Here is a 13283-nt window from a genome sequence, read left to right on the forward strand (position 1 = left end):
AATTCACTGTTATGTGACAAGACAGATGATGACAGCTAATATTTTTATAATTTGTTTCTATGTAAATTTAAAATGTTAAATACAACACAAAAGCTATGTTAGCATATTGACTCATTTCTACTTTTACCTACTGATTAAAAAAAAAGAATCTCCCATCTCTATTATTTTTGAGTATAAATAATTCATGTGTATAAGAAATGACACCTAAGGTATATTCAGTTATCAACTACCTAGGATTTTGGAAAGTTGAAGTAACATAGATAGTTCAAAATTCTATAAAATAAAAACTTTATCATATGTTTTGAGTGGGATGAATTCTATTTTATTTACATAGCATATGCCAAATATAACCAAAGGAAGCAATTCAGAAAGGGCTAGGGTAATCAACCATGTAATACAATATTGCCATGGACAATCTACAAAATAGAGAATCTATGTACAAATAGTCATGAATGATAACTTTAGTCCACCTATTTTGAAACAATTTTGAGGTAGTTTATTGTAAAAGCATAGTATAGGAAATGTTAAACCATTAATGCAAAATTTAAATGTACAAATTAAATTGTAAAAGGTGAGGATGGGGGAAATTAAGTAGGAAATATCTGTTAGCTCATTCTTTAACCATATAAAAAGCCTTGGATATCAATCAAAAGATTGAAAAATGAATATTTGCATGTGTTAATTTAAAGTATATATTTGTTCATGTATATGTAATTTTTTTAAATTTCCATATTTTCCAGAAATTTCAGTTAATCAATCAATTAGATTGCAGTTGTGTAAGGATAAGAGGGTACCTAGTGCATTCAGAAATGATGATAGAGGAAAATAGTAGCAGTTGGGAATAAAATTTAGGTTCCAAGCAGAAGTGGATTTGCCATGTTGTTGATAAGGCCCCAGCTTCAAAAGCCCTGAACTAGAATGAGGCTCTTCCACAGCCCTGTACCTAATTTAGTATTCATGATTTTATTATTTTTTTAAGTTTATGTATTTATTTTGAGAGAGAAAGAGGGAGAGCATGAATGGGGAAGGGGCAGAAAGAAAGGGAGAGAATCCCAAGCAGGCTGCACACCATCAGCACAGTGCCAGATGCGGGGCTTAAACTCAGGAACACTGAGATCCTGACCTGAGCCGAAATTAAGAGTCAGACCCTTGTCTGACTGAGCCGCCCAGGCACCCCTTGTGTTCATAATTTTAAATTCTTTTTTCTGAAACAAGGCTCCCAAAATTATATAAGCCTGATGTCCCATAAAGCTTGGATTGGTTCCTGGCTTTAAGTTTTTGGCAGTTTAAGAAAAATGTACTTGATCACACAATACTTAATAATAGGGAAATTTCCGGTTAATCAAGACCAGTAAACATTTCTTCTAGTTGATATGCTCATACAGAAACTTACTATTAAATACTTCATGTAAAGTCACTGAAAAAATAAAATAAAGTTATAGTCCCTTGGAAATCATGTCACAAATGGCAATATATCACAGAGATATGGAACATTATTTTACCTACGGTGTTTCTTTATATAAGCAGCAAGGGCATGCTATTAAAGCATATTTCACATACTGTTCTTTTTTCAGGGTGGCACAAAGGAACCCTGGAGTCAAGTTTGCTGGAAAGTTTGTTAATGGGGTAGGGGGTGAAGAAGAATAATAGCAAACTCAAGAGGTAGGACAGAAAATAAAATAGAAAGAGATGAGCTAGAAGAACAAACACATTGTGTACAGAAAGGATATTATCCAGTCACAGTAAAGTAGAAAGATGAACTATCTTGTGGAACTGCAAGATTCAACAAGTTGTGTGCAATTTTCCATTACCATCATGCATAAAATGAGAGCAATAAAATTAAAGCATTAATAGTTGTATGGAAACAAGATTTTCAGTACAACGAACTGCCAAGATGATATGAAGGTAATTGGTCATGAGAATATTTAGCAATTGTAATGGTTGTCTTTAAAAAATTGCTTTACCATAAGTAAATTACAAAAAGTAATTGTTTCATTGCAGCATATTCCTATATACCATATTAAAGAAAACAATAACTACTTCAAACAGTATGAATATTATTTCCCAACAATTATTATTCAAGTCAGGATTTCTTCATTGCTATGTTACTGATGCATTGAGGGTGTCTGACATATACCAGATTCTCAATAAATATTTTTGTAAATTAAAAAAGCACTCATGACACTAGAGACATTTAAAATGTAGTTTTGTTATGAAAGGCATAATATGAGTATAAATATACTTACTGTACACAGTAATTATTTAAAAAGGACTCTGTGTGTAATAAACTATATATATATAACAAAATCACAACTCTATATTATAAATTTAATATATTACAAATTTTTACCTAGTCATTATAAACATAAATTGCACTATATAACCAAAAATTCGCTTGGAGAATGCTCACAATAAAAGGTGATTCTGATTGTTTGCATCACTTTACAGAACCATCCAAAGTAGGGGCGCCTGGCTGGCTCAGTCAGTTGAGTGTCTGACTTTGGCTCAGGTCATGATCTCACAGTTCTGACAGCTCGAAGCCTGGAGCCTGCTTCGGATTCTGTGTCTCCCTCTCTCTCTGACTCTCCCCAGCTCACACTGTGTCTTCCTGTCTCTCTCAAAAATAAATAAACACTAAAATAATAATAATAATAATAATAATAATAATAATAATAATAATAATAATAAAAATAACTATCCAAAGAAGCTGATAATCTGGCTTCATTTTCTTGCACAGCAAGTGGAGATATTTAGAATTATTTGCTAGACTCTAGAAAAGCACTAAAATTTGGGACAATTTTTTATAGAATTAACAATCGAGGTATCTAACATGTAAGAGCTTCATCAACAGCTTCAGTTGGGAAACTCTAGAGAACTGTTTCTTAATGATAACTTTCTTTTTCTTTGTACCTTCATACTCCCAAAAAATAGTCTTGAAGGGTAAGAGAACTCAGAAAAGAACTAAAACTAAAACTACTTCAGAAGTGTGTGTAGAAAGCAGAAATGTAATGTCACTGTCATACTCATCTGTCCTGGCAATAATTGGTGTTTATGCTTATTACATGGTAGTGTTTATCTAAACATTCCCTGGCGGAGTCAGTTTGTGACCCTCTATTCTGTATTTGAGTCCTTGTCTAGTGCCAGCAGCTTGGAAGTCTGCCTTAGACATTGTAGAATAAATTAAAGAAATAAGTTAAAGGTATGAAATAAACTAAAGTAAATAAATTAAATAAATAAATAAATAAATAAATAAATAAATAAATAAATAAATAAATAAACAAATAAATAAATAAAAATGAATCAGTGCCGAAATTCAGAGACTTTTATTTAGGATAATGATTTCCTATTTAAGTTTTTATACAGTAAAGATTTATTTATCAATCCATCTGTTTCTCCTTCAGGCTACAGACAACCTCTAGATATGATCAACAAAGAAAGAGTAGAAAGACAGAAAGTATTCTTTATCATTTGTATATCCCATTTACTAATTAAAACAATATATCATTACGTATGTTTGAGTGATAAAAACACATTAATAAATTACCACTTGATCAGCCATTTGAACTTTTGAATTTAGTTACCTCATCACTAAATTTACAGTTTGGTAAAGTGATTCTTATGCGCACACCAGTTGATTTACTATAATTTTCTAATTTTGAGTTATGGAGCATGGTAAGCTATGCTTTAAGTTATATAAGTAGAACATATTTATTCTTGCCTATACAATAATTAAAACTTTGGAAAATATTTTATGGACATTTTAATTACCATTATTTTAAGGAAATTATAGATGTTTGGGAATAAGAATAAACAATAACAAGAGGATTTTCTATATCTGAGATAAAATGTTTTTGGTTTAAAACAAAGAAGAACTAGAGGTACATCATTCTGTATATTATTGACCATAATTGTTGAATCTTAAAGGGAAAGATCAGGCTCTTAAAGAGAATAATCAGTGAAAGTAAAGTGCTGCTTAGGTGCAAGAAAAAAGGCATAAAAGCACAAGAGCAAGTATAGATAGGGCAGGGAGCACACACATTAGAAATAATCTAAGGGCTAAAAGTAGGTACTTTCCTGAAGCAAATACAGAATTAATCAAAACACTGACATCTAATTATAGGAAAGTCCTGGGATAACAAATATAGAGGCCTAAGAAAAATAAGAAAATTAACATTTAATCTGAAAGGGTTAAACCTGGCCATGATTATCTTAGAAATTGAAATGGAAATTTTCCTCCCTGACTATAATGAATCAGCCCTAAAGTCTGAAGCTGTTCAGGACCAAGGACAAAGACAATTCAATACAGCCACATAGATTTTCTCATCTCACTTGTCTGAGATTCATATATAATCATATAGCTGGAAATGACTTTAGAAATCATCCATCCCAACTCCTTTACTTTACAGATAAGAAAACTGAGGCACAAGGTTATTGGTAACTTTTCGAGTCACTCTATTAATAAGGGATAAACCAGTTTAGAATCTAAGTCTACTTTTATACCTGGTACAGTGTTCTCTGAATCATACAAATATATAGAATCACATGTGCAGAAGATTGTGAGTGCTTGTTTTCATATTAAAAAGTAATTTATAGTTGGCTTTTGTGGATGTATTTGTAGGTGTGTGCTCGCACGCGCGCGCGCACGCGTGTGTGTGTGTGTGTAGAGGTTAATAGTCTAAATGAACAGAGAGACCTTTTTCTGAATACCCCACTCTAATCACAAGTGACTATGTTTCAGACCAAACATCTAATTTTGGTGTGTTCATTTGGAAATGGTCAAAAGAAAGCTGCCCAAATTCAGAATATCTCCTTGGTTTTTCCTTTGGTTAGCAGTATTTTATTTTAATTTAATTTAATTTAATTTAATTTAATTTAATTTTATTTTATTTTATTTTATTTTATTTTATTAATTTTTTTATTTTATGTTATTTTAGAGAGAAAGAGCAAGTGGAGGAGGGGGCAGAGAGAGAGAGAGAATCTCAAGCAGTCTCCATGCTCAGCACAGGGACTAACACAGGGCTCAATCCCATGATCCTGGGACCATGACCTGAGCTGAAATCAAGAGTCAGACCCTCAACTGACTGAGCCACCCAGGGGCCTCTGGTTAGCAGTATTTTAAATAGTTACTTGCTATTTTGTTCTCTTTATTCTGCAATTTTCTTGTTTGATATCTGGGACCTCTTCTTTATTTGTCATTTCTGGGTGTTCTATGTTTTTTGCATTGTTGTTAATTTGTAAATAGTTCTGCTGACTTTTTTTTTCTTCTTTTTATCTGAAGGTTTGGTCAAGAAGAGTTAGAATTTATAAATATTAAACTATTTTTGAGATTTTATGAGAAAAAAAATCAATGAGGGAAAAATCTACTTTTAAGCAGAAATATCAAGAGGAATTAAAGGTTAAGTTCCAGTGATAGTATAAGATCCAGAGGTTTGTTTTATGATCTATACAGCCATTCAAATAGTAAAACAAATTGGGAATTGAAATATGAATCCTAATTTGGAAACATTTTTTTAAGAAAAACTCTTACCTGCTTAGGTAATATTACAACTACTTGGTATAGTGTAAAGATTATGAACTTTGGAGTCTGAATGAAAATGTTGGCTTGACCCATTCTATAATGTTCAGAATATTTCTTAGCTTCCCTCAGTCTCAGTTTCTCTTTTTGAAAAATAAAAATATACTTTTGGATAGCATTAAATCACACATGTAGGCATATTAATTCTCCCTGATGCAGACCCCTAAGTAGCTGAAGAAATCTTATGTATGATCCAGAGTTAACTATCATGAATCTGCCCAGCTCCTGCCATTGTGATAAACTCCAAGAGCCAGGGGATTAAGTCTTGTTTTAGACATAGACTCCCCCCCCACAAAAGGAATCTAGTAGAATCTTAGGGGGTTTTAGACTTTCTCTTGCCCTAAATAAGAATTTGTGCCTTTTTCTCTGTGGATCTCTAATTTTTTTATTCTTCAGCCCTTGCTATCTCATCATACCTTGCTGTGGGTTTTTGGAAGGGATTTAGCTGTTGAAATATACCTGACTATTGACAAAGAAGCTTTCCTTCATTTTATACAGGGTACCATTTCTGTTTCTGCATGTCAAGCTATTACTGACTGATAGTAAAGAGACACTGTGGAAGTCACACACAGTTCACATACATTCCATAGATTATAATAAAGTTAAATAAACATTAAAATTTTAAAAATATGCATCGTTTTCTTAATGAAGAGGTTCTGGGAAAATCAAGCAAAAACCTTTAATAAGAAAAAGATACAAATATATATTATATGTCCATAAATACTAATATTTGCTTCTGTGTACTTTACTCACATATCAATTATTATATTGAAACAATTTGAGACAAAAACTTTTGTGATTTCCCTTGATTATAGATTGCATACCTACATAAACTCATTAGAATTTCCCCATAGATCTCAGTTCTCTTCTTGAACTTCACAGCTATAGTTGTTGAAAAGTTTGTTTGTTTGTTTGTTTTCTTATATTCAGCCAAAATCTGTTTCCCAGAACCTCAACTCACTGATAACTTTGACAGTCACTAAGTCCTGGGAGTCACTAAAAATGGGGACACATTATATCTTCTCTGGAAATACAATCTAGCTGATAGTTTTGTGCTTTAGTTTCCTTTTCTGTAAAATGGCAATAGCAGCATATATATTATGCTGAGCGTGAAATGTAGTAATGATTTTCTACATGTCAGTTCATTCCATCCACTCCTCTTTTTTCCCTGCCTCAGAAAGTATCTCCTATTGTTGAAGATGGAAATGGCTGAAACAATTAATAAACAAAATGTCAGTATGTAATTAAGCATTAAATTGCTGCTGTATTTAAAATATACATATTAATTTGTGGAACATATAATATGCATGTTGTGGATTTAACTTAGAAATCAATACTTTTGTTGTTGTTGTTTACTTATTTATTTTGAGAGAGACAGAGTGCAAGCAGGGGAGGGGCAGAGAGAGGGGAAGGCAAAGAGAATCCCAAGCACTGTCAGCACAGAGCCTGATGTGGGGCTCAAAACCACAAACTGTGAGATCATGACCTGAGCTGAAACCAAGAGTTGGCCTCTTAACTGACTGAGCCACCCAGGTGCTCCAGAACTCAATACTTTTTTAAAAATGTAATTATGTTCCTCTGTGATACTTGGATGTTCTTCTGTGTTTTTTCTTTTTTCTTTTCTTTCTTTCTCTATGGACGTGTCTGTTAACTACTTCTCTCTCTCTTCTCTATATCCAATCAATGACCCAATCATATTGATTATATCCCAGTGTTGTTACACGTTTGAGCCCCTATTTTCTCTTCTAGAGACCAGGGGCTTTTCTCTTCTAGTCCAGACCCTTGTTAACCGTTTCCTGAACTATAGCATTCTATTCCCAACTGGTCTATTTGGCATGAGTTACGTCCTTCTTCAGTTCATCCTATAGACTCTAGCTGGTTTAATTTTCCTGAGCAAAATTCTGACTAAGATATTGCATTGCTCAAATACTCTCAATATTTCATATTTTTTCATGTTCTTGAAAGAAGTTCAAGTACCTTTTCTTGGAAATTAATATTATCTAGATAAAGCTTCACTCTGACTTACTCCTGTTTTACACTTTCTTCACTACCCTGCTTAACCCCTAAGGCCCTGCCAAATTTGATATTTGCTGCTTTCCTTTTGCACTGTATAACTCTTGCCTTTGAGCAATGCTTACCTATCATCTCATATTGTCCTTCCCTCTTTATAGACTTTTTACCATCTTTAAATGCTTACACCAGATATTACCTAAATACCCCTCTTATTTGTGCTCCTACAGCTCACCGTGACCATTTTAGAACACTCATAATCTTTTGCCCTGTTTGCATGAACACGTTTACTCTCCCCAGCTGTATTATAAACTGCTTGAAAGTTGTCTTTATGTAAGGCACCTAAGTTAGAGTTTTAAACCTGTAGATGACAAAAATATTGCTTTTGAAGTCTCCAGAGTCACTGCGATTTGGAACAGCAGAGTTTGTTTCATAAGGAAGGACAGTCTTTGAGTTGGACAGCAGGGAATTTAAGGGAAGACTTTTCCCAACAAAAGTTTGTATAATGGAAGGCAATTACCCTGAGTAAAGACTTGTGTTGAGGGTAAAGTTGGAAATAAATCCAAGTACTTATAAAGGAGTCTCATCATAGAGATCTTGAAAAACAGAAGAGTTTAAAAAGGCAAACGATGATAAAATAAAAATATTATATCAGGAGTCAGGAGACCAGTCACAATTTAACTTCTGATAGGTTAAGACCTTAATAATGATTTTTATGCACCTCAGTTGCTAGTGTGTGAAATTAACAGATAAGATTCAATAGTTTCTAGTCTCTTCTAGCTTTAAAATTTAAATTTCTTTAGCCTATAAAGAAGTAATGGGCTACATTATGTTTTTGGGCAATTAGTGGCATATAAAAGCAGTAGTTAAGGAAGATAGGAAAAAGATCAATGAGGATTAAAAAAACTTTATAAATATAATATTTTAGCTACTTTATTCTATATAAGTAAAAATATTTAATAACTTTGGAGACATCTGTAATCATATAAATAATGTGTTACAAGTTAGTGAGTGTATATCCTAATTTTTGTCAGTTTACCATTTACTAGTTGAATGTTCAAAATCCTTAATTTAGAACCATAATAGTCTGAAGGGGTCACAACTGTTATGCAGACCAACACTCAAATTATCCCAGACAAATGAGGTTCTATCTTTGATTTTAAATACCTCAAGGCAAATGGCACAGTCTTTTCCTGGCTCAAATAGATCCAATTACCTCTAATGACCCCGTTACAGTTTATTGAGTGTCTGTGATCCAGGTGCTTTTGCTGAAGCCTAGAGTAAAATTTTATATCATTTTGTGAAACTCCTGGACAAAATGAATAAAAATTACTGAGATCTTTTCTTACAAAACCATTTTTTTAAATGTGAATATTATTGAGAACCTACTGTGCGAAAGAGATGTGCTAGGCCCCACAGAGAAGCCAAAGATGAGTAAGACAGCCTTTGATCTGAGGGAGCTTGTAGTTTGCTAAGATGCAGGAAATATGCAAAATAGAGCTTCTGAAGGACTGACAGGTGGCATTCAGTAAATGACAAGTCAAATAATGCAGAAGTTAGACTATGGTGTGTACTACCAGAGAAATACAAAAAGCAATGGGAACTCGGTATCCTAGATTATATATGGAGAGAGAGGAAGACACAGAATCTGAAGCAGACTCCAGGCTCTGAGCTGTCAGCACAGACCCCAACACGGGGCTCAAACCCACAAACCATGAGACCATGACCTCACCCCCAGTTGGACGCTTAACCAAGTGAGCCACCCAGGTGCCCTAATGTTTGTTTTTACAAGTCACAGATTTTTGGGGTGCTTGTTATCTAGCATAATTGTAGCCATCTTTGACTAATACATGCATTATTTTGTAATATTTTGATAGCTATGTTTCCTAAATAATGGTAAAATATAAATGGGGTGTTAGGAACAGGAGATTTGTTGTAATAAGTTAAGTGTTGATTAAATGTCTCAAAATAAATATATCTCAATAAAGGTAATAAGATTTTAGTAACTAAAAATATAATCTTCTCTAGAAACCATTTTATTCTCATTGGACCCACAAGAAAGTTGAATCTGAAAAAGAGATTAGGATACACAGTATTTATATAGGAAAACTGTAAATCATTTGAAAGTTTCTGCTTTTCAAACTAACATTTATACATGTCCCCTTCTTAAATTAAAGCACAGCATGAAAAATTGCTTGTAGGGGCCCCTGGATGGCTCAGGCAGTTGTGCGTCTGACTCTGGCTCAGGTCATGATCTCATGGTTTGTGAGTTCAAGCCCCACATCAGGCTCCGTGCTAACAGCTCAGAGCCTGGAGCCTGCTTCGGAATCTGTGTCTCCCTCTCTCTCTGCTCCTCCCCCACTTGTGCTCTATCTCTCTCTGCCTCTGAAAAATAAATAAATGTAAAAATTAAAAAAAAATTCCTTGTATATCTATACCATTCATCACCTGTGCATTTTAATCCCTTTGTAATTTAGTTACTAGGGATCATGATGCAAGGCATAAATTGCCTTTGTTCTGATGGGGACTTATTTGGAATAAGTGGCCAAAAGATGTAACTATATATTAAAGTTTTGTAACTTTTAAACTATGTATAGATAGGGGACCATGGGTGGCTCAGTTGGTTAAGTGCTCAACACTTGATTTCAGCTCAAGTCATGATCTCACAGTTCATGAGATTGATCCCTGTTTTGGGCTCTGCACTGACAGCATGGAGCCTGCTTAGGATTCTCTCTCTCCCTCTCCCTCTCCCTCTGCTTCTCTCTGGCTCACTCTGGCTTCACTCTGTCTCTCAAAATAAATAAATAAACTTAAAAAAAAAAAAACAACTATGTACAAATACTTGGCAGGAAAAAGTTGCAATGTCATATAAGGATATACTTAGGAATTATAGACCCAACTGAATAAATTCCTCAATTCTAATGGATGGCCTATGCAATTCAAATAAGCTCATCTAATTTTTTTAGCATGAGTATGTATATATATATACGTATATATATATATACGTATATATATATACATATATATATATATATGAATATAAAGTTGTGTAATTATAGAGTGAATATTTCCATTTCAGATGTCAAAGACATCCTGTCAAAAGCCAAGAACTATGAGTAAGTGGATGAAAATACTTTGCTTCATAAACAAGTTGGCCTATTTTTTTTTTATCCTACTTCTTTAAAGAGACAATTTCCTTTTATAGGTAAGATAGTAATTGTTGAATAATTAAAATATATTTCACAATAAGTCAGGAACACATAAAGCACATCAGGACCATTTTGTTTCAACAAGACTAAAACCGTTTTCTACATATTTGTCTATCAATATGTAAAAAACTCATTAAGTAGATGTTTTATTATTATGCATCTCTAATTCAAATTTCTTAGTTGCAGGAATAAAACCTTTTTGAAAATATTTTGAATAGTTCCTTAGCAAAAGATTTTTGTCTACTAAGATTTCCACTTTAAAGTTGAGGTTATGATGTAGAACTGATTTAATATAGGTTATATTTAGTTAGTTGGTTAATTCCTGGATGTAAAAAGAAATAATTATAGCTAGACATTTCACTTTTTTAAGCATACATAGTTTTCTTGGATTTGAAACATCATAGTTACTTGGGCTTTGTTTTTTTTTTTTTTTCCTTGCAAAATCATAATAAGCTACCTCTATCCATCTTCCAATTAAGTACAAATATCTATGTAGTTTTGTAATTAGTTATACATATTTTTTAAATAAATCTTTCAGCACCTAAAACAACATAATTAGGGACAAAGAATATCAACTTAACTAATGAACATAGAGTTGAAAAATAGAATTCTGAAAAATTAAATGAACTCTTGCTTTGCATGTCAGTGAAAACCTTTTGTTATTTTCTGGCAGGTATCTAGATAGACAGAAGCTTTCCCATGTATTGACAGAACTGTGCAAAACCCAATTAGTTCTTTAGCTTTACCAACATCTGTTCTTTCCTGAGAAATTATTCCAAACAATTCTTAAGCAAGCAGAAAGTTATTCACATTATAAAAAGTTCAAGAATACTTTAGCTTAGTTTTATTTTGGGCTTTGTAAAGGCAGACAGAAACTGTCACAGACACCAGCTTTAGATAAAATCTACAGTACATTAAGCCTGGTGCTTCACCCACGTTATAAAGACCAATAGCCAAGCTAATGGAGAGAAACTGCATGTACAAAAAGTCAAAAGAAGAAAATAGATGAGAAATAAAATATCAGAAGTGTATGAACATGTGTACATTTCAGATTGCATGTAAATCTAGCATTTAATTTATATAGTTGCTGCATTATGCTGTATTGTTTCAAGTGTAATAATCATCTCCTTGACTATGATGTAAACTCCTTGAAGCAGGCATTGTGTTTATAGTCCCTTTGTATTCCTTAAAAGAGCTAAGCCTAGTGCTGAACAACCATTAAATTATTATTGATAAATTGATTAAGATCATAATTCAAATTTGATAGGACAATGCAGTGTTAGATTGTTAATTGCAAACTGCACAACTGTTAGGAATTCAAGTTGAATTGACACGAATAGCTTTAGGTTACCCCGACATTGTTTATTTATTTCTAATTTTAAGATTGCTCTAACTTTATGGCTAATGACTAAAATTTGTAAAACAGTTTTCACTGTAGTTAAAAAATATTTCCCATGTAAATGTGGTCTGTGTACTTCTTTTTTATTATATTTTATTCTTCCTTTGGTTTTGTGCAAAAAGAAAAGATACATTATATGCTCTTTAAGCATTGCTTTCCTCCCTTTCAGACACACATTAAATCTGATGAAGTCAGAAGACTCCCATTTTGATAATCCTTTTATCTTCACTCTCCAACTAAAGTTAAGGAAGAAAGAACTATTGGCATTCAATAAAGAATGATGGGAACCCCTGCTTTCACTTGCTCTAACCCCACATAGGAAGAGAAGTAAGTCAAAGAAAGTCATAATGACACATAGTTTTCATTACTATGTGATATTTCAAAGTTAAAGGAGAGAGGTAATACAGAGGGTATACTCTCTCTTAGACTCATATCTTTTCACAAGGTTCCCAACCAGGATATGGTTATAGAAGGACTATCCTCTCTTCTAGGGACCACATTGTATTCGTAGGAAAATTCTAGTAGACGTTGACATTGTGATTCTGTGTATTTAAGTGTTGTAGCTTTGTTTTAGGCATAAGTAATTGAATCTGGCTGTAACCCAGCCTGTATCAGATTACTTCACTGGAGTTGAGTGGGTTTAGAACTCACCTCTCCTCTCTTTGGGTCCTATGGTGGGAGCTGCACACTCTTGTTGAGACAAAGAAGATGACCTAAGATACGTTTCTAAGTTGTGAGTTATTTTTACGCAACCTTGTGATAAGGAGTATGATCTTTACAAAAGGAGCAATGGTCTTTATTAAATAGGTGTCTAAGAGTATTACTGAAGAAGGATGTCTTTGGTGACTGTATTGTTGGTTATATCTGACTCTAATTCACGGGATATTGCTTTGAGAAAACTATTGCTAATAGTCCCTAGACTATCAGTGACATTTCCTGTGTTATTAATCATAGAAAAGCTGCCATAATTTCAATGTACACATCTTCCTTGACTTATGATAGGGTTATGTCCTGATAAAACCCTGATAAATGTTGTAAGTTGAAAATATCATTAGTTGAAAATGCATTTAATATACCTAACCTACTGAAC

General features: G+C 33.2%; 1 long non-coding RNA gene across 7 annotated transcripts in view; it reads left to right on the forward strand.

Moving 5' to 3' along the window:
* The window catches only part of LOC122198901, a 277047-nt gene that overhangs the window by 47400 nt on the left and 216364 nt on the right, over positions 1-13283 (forward strand). For 6 of the 7 annotated variants that reach the window (XR_006193209.1, XR_006193206.1, XR_006193205.1 and 3 more), the window contains exons 4-5: positions 10665-10701; positions 12363-12520. This is a non-coding gene — a long non-coding RNA (uncharacterized LOC122198901). The remainder of the gene's footprint in view (positions 1-10664; positions 10702-12362; positions 12521-13283) is intronic. The other variant, XR_006193210.1, reaches the window with a different exon arrangement.

Source organism: Panthera leo, chromosome C2 (assembly GCF_018350215.1).
Source record: "Panthera leo isolate Ple1 chromosome C2, P.leo_Ple1_pat1.1, whole genome shotgun sequence".
Classification (NCBI taxonomy): domain Eukaryota; kingdom Metazoa; phylum Chordata; class Mammalia; order Carnivora; family Felidae; genus Panthera; species Panthera leo.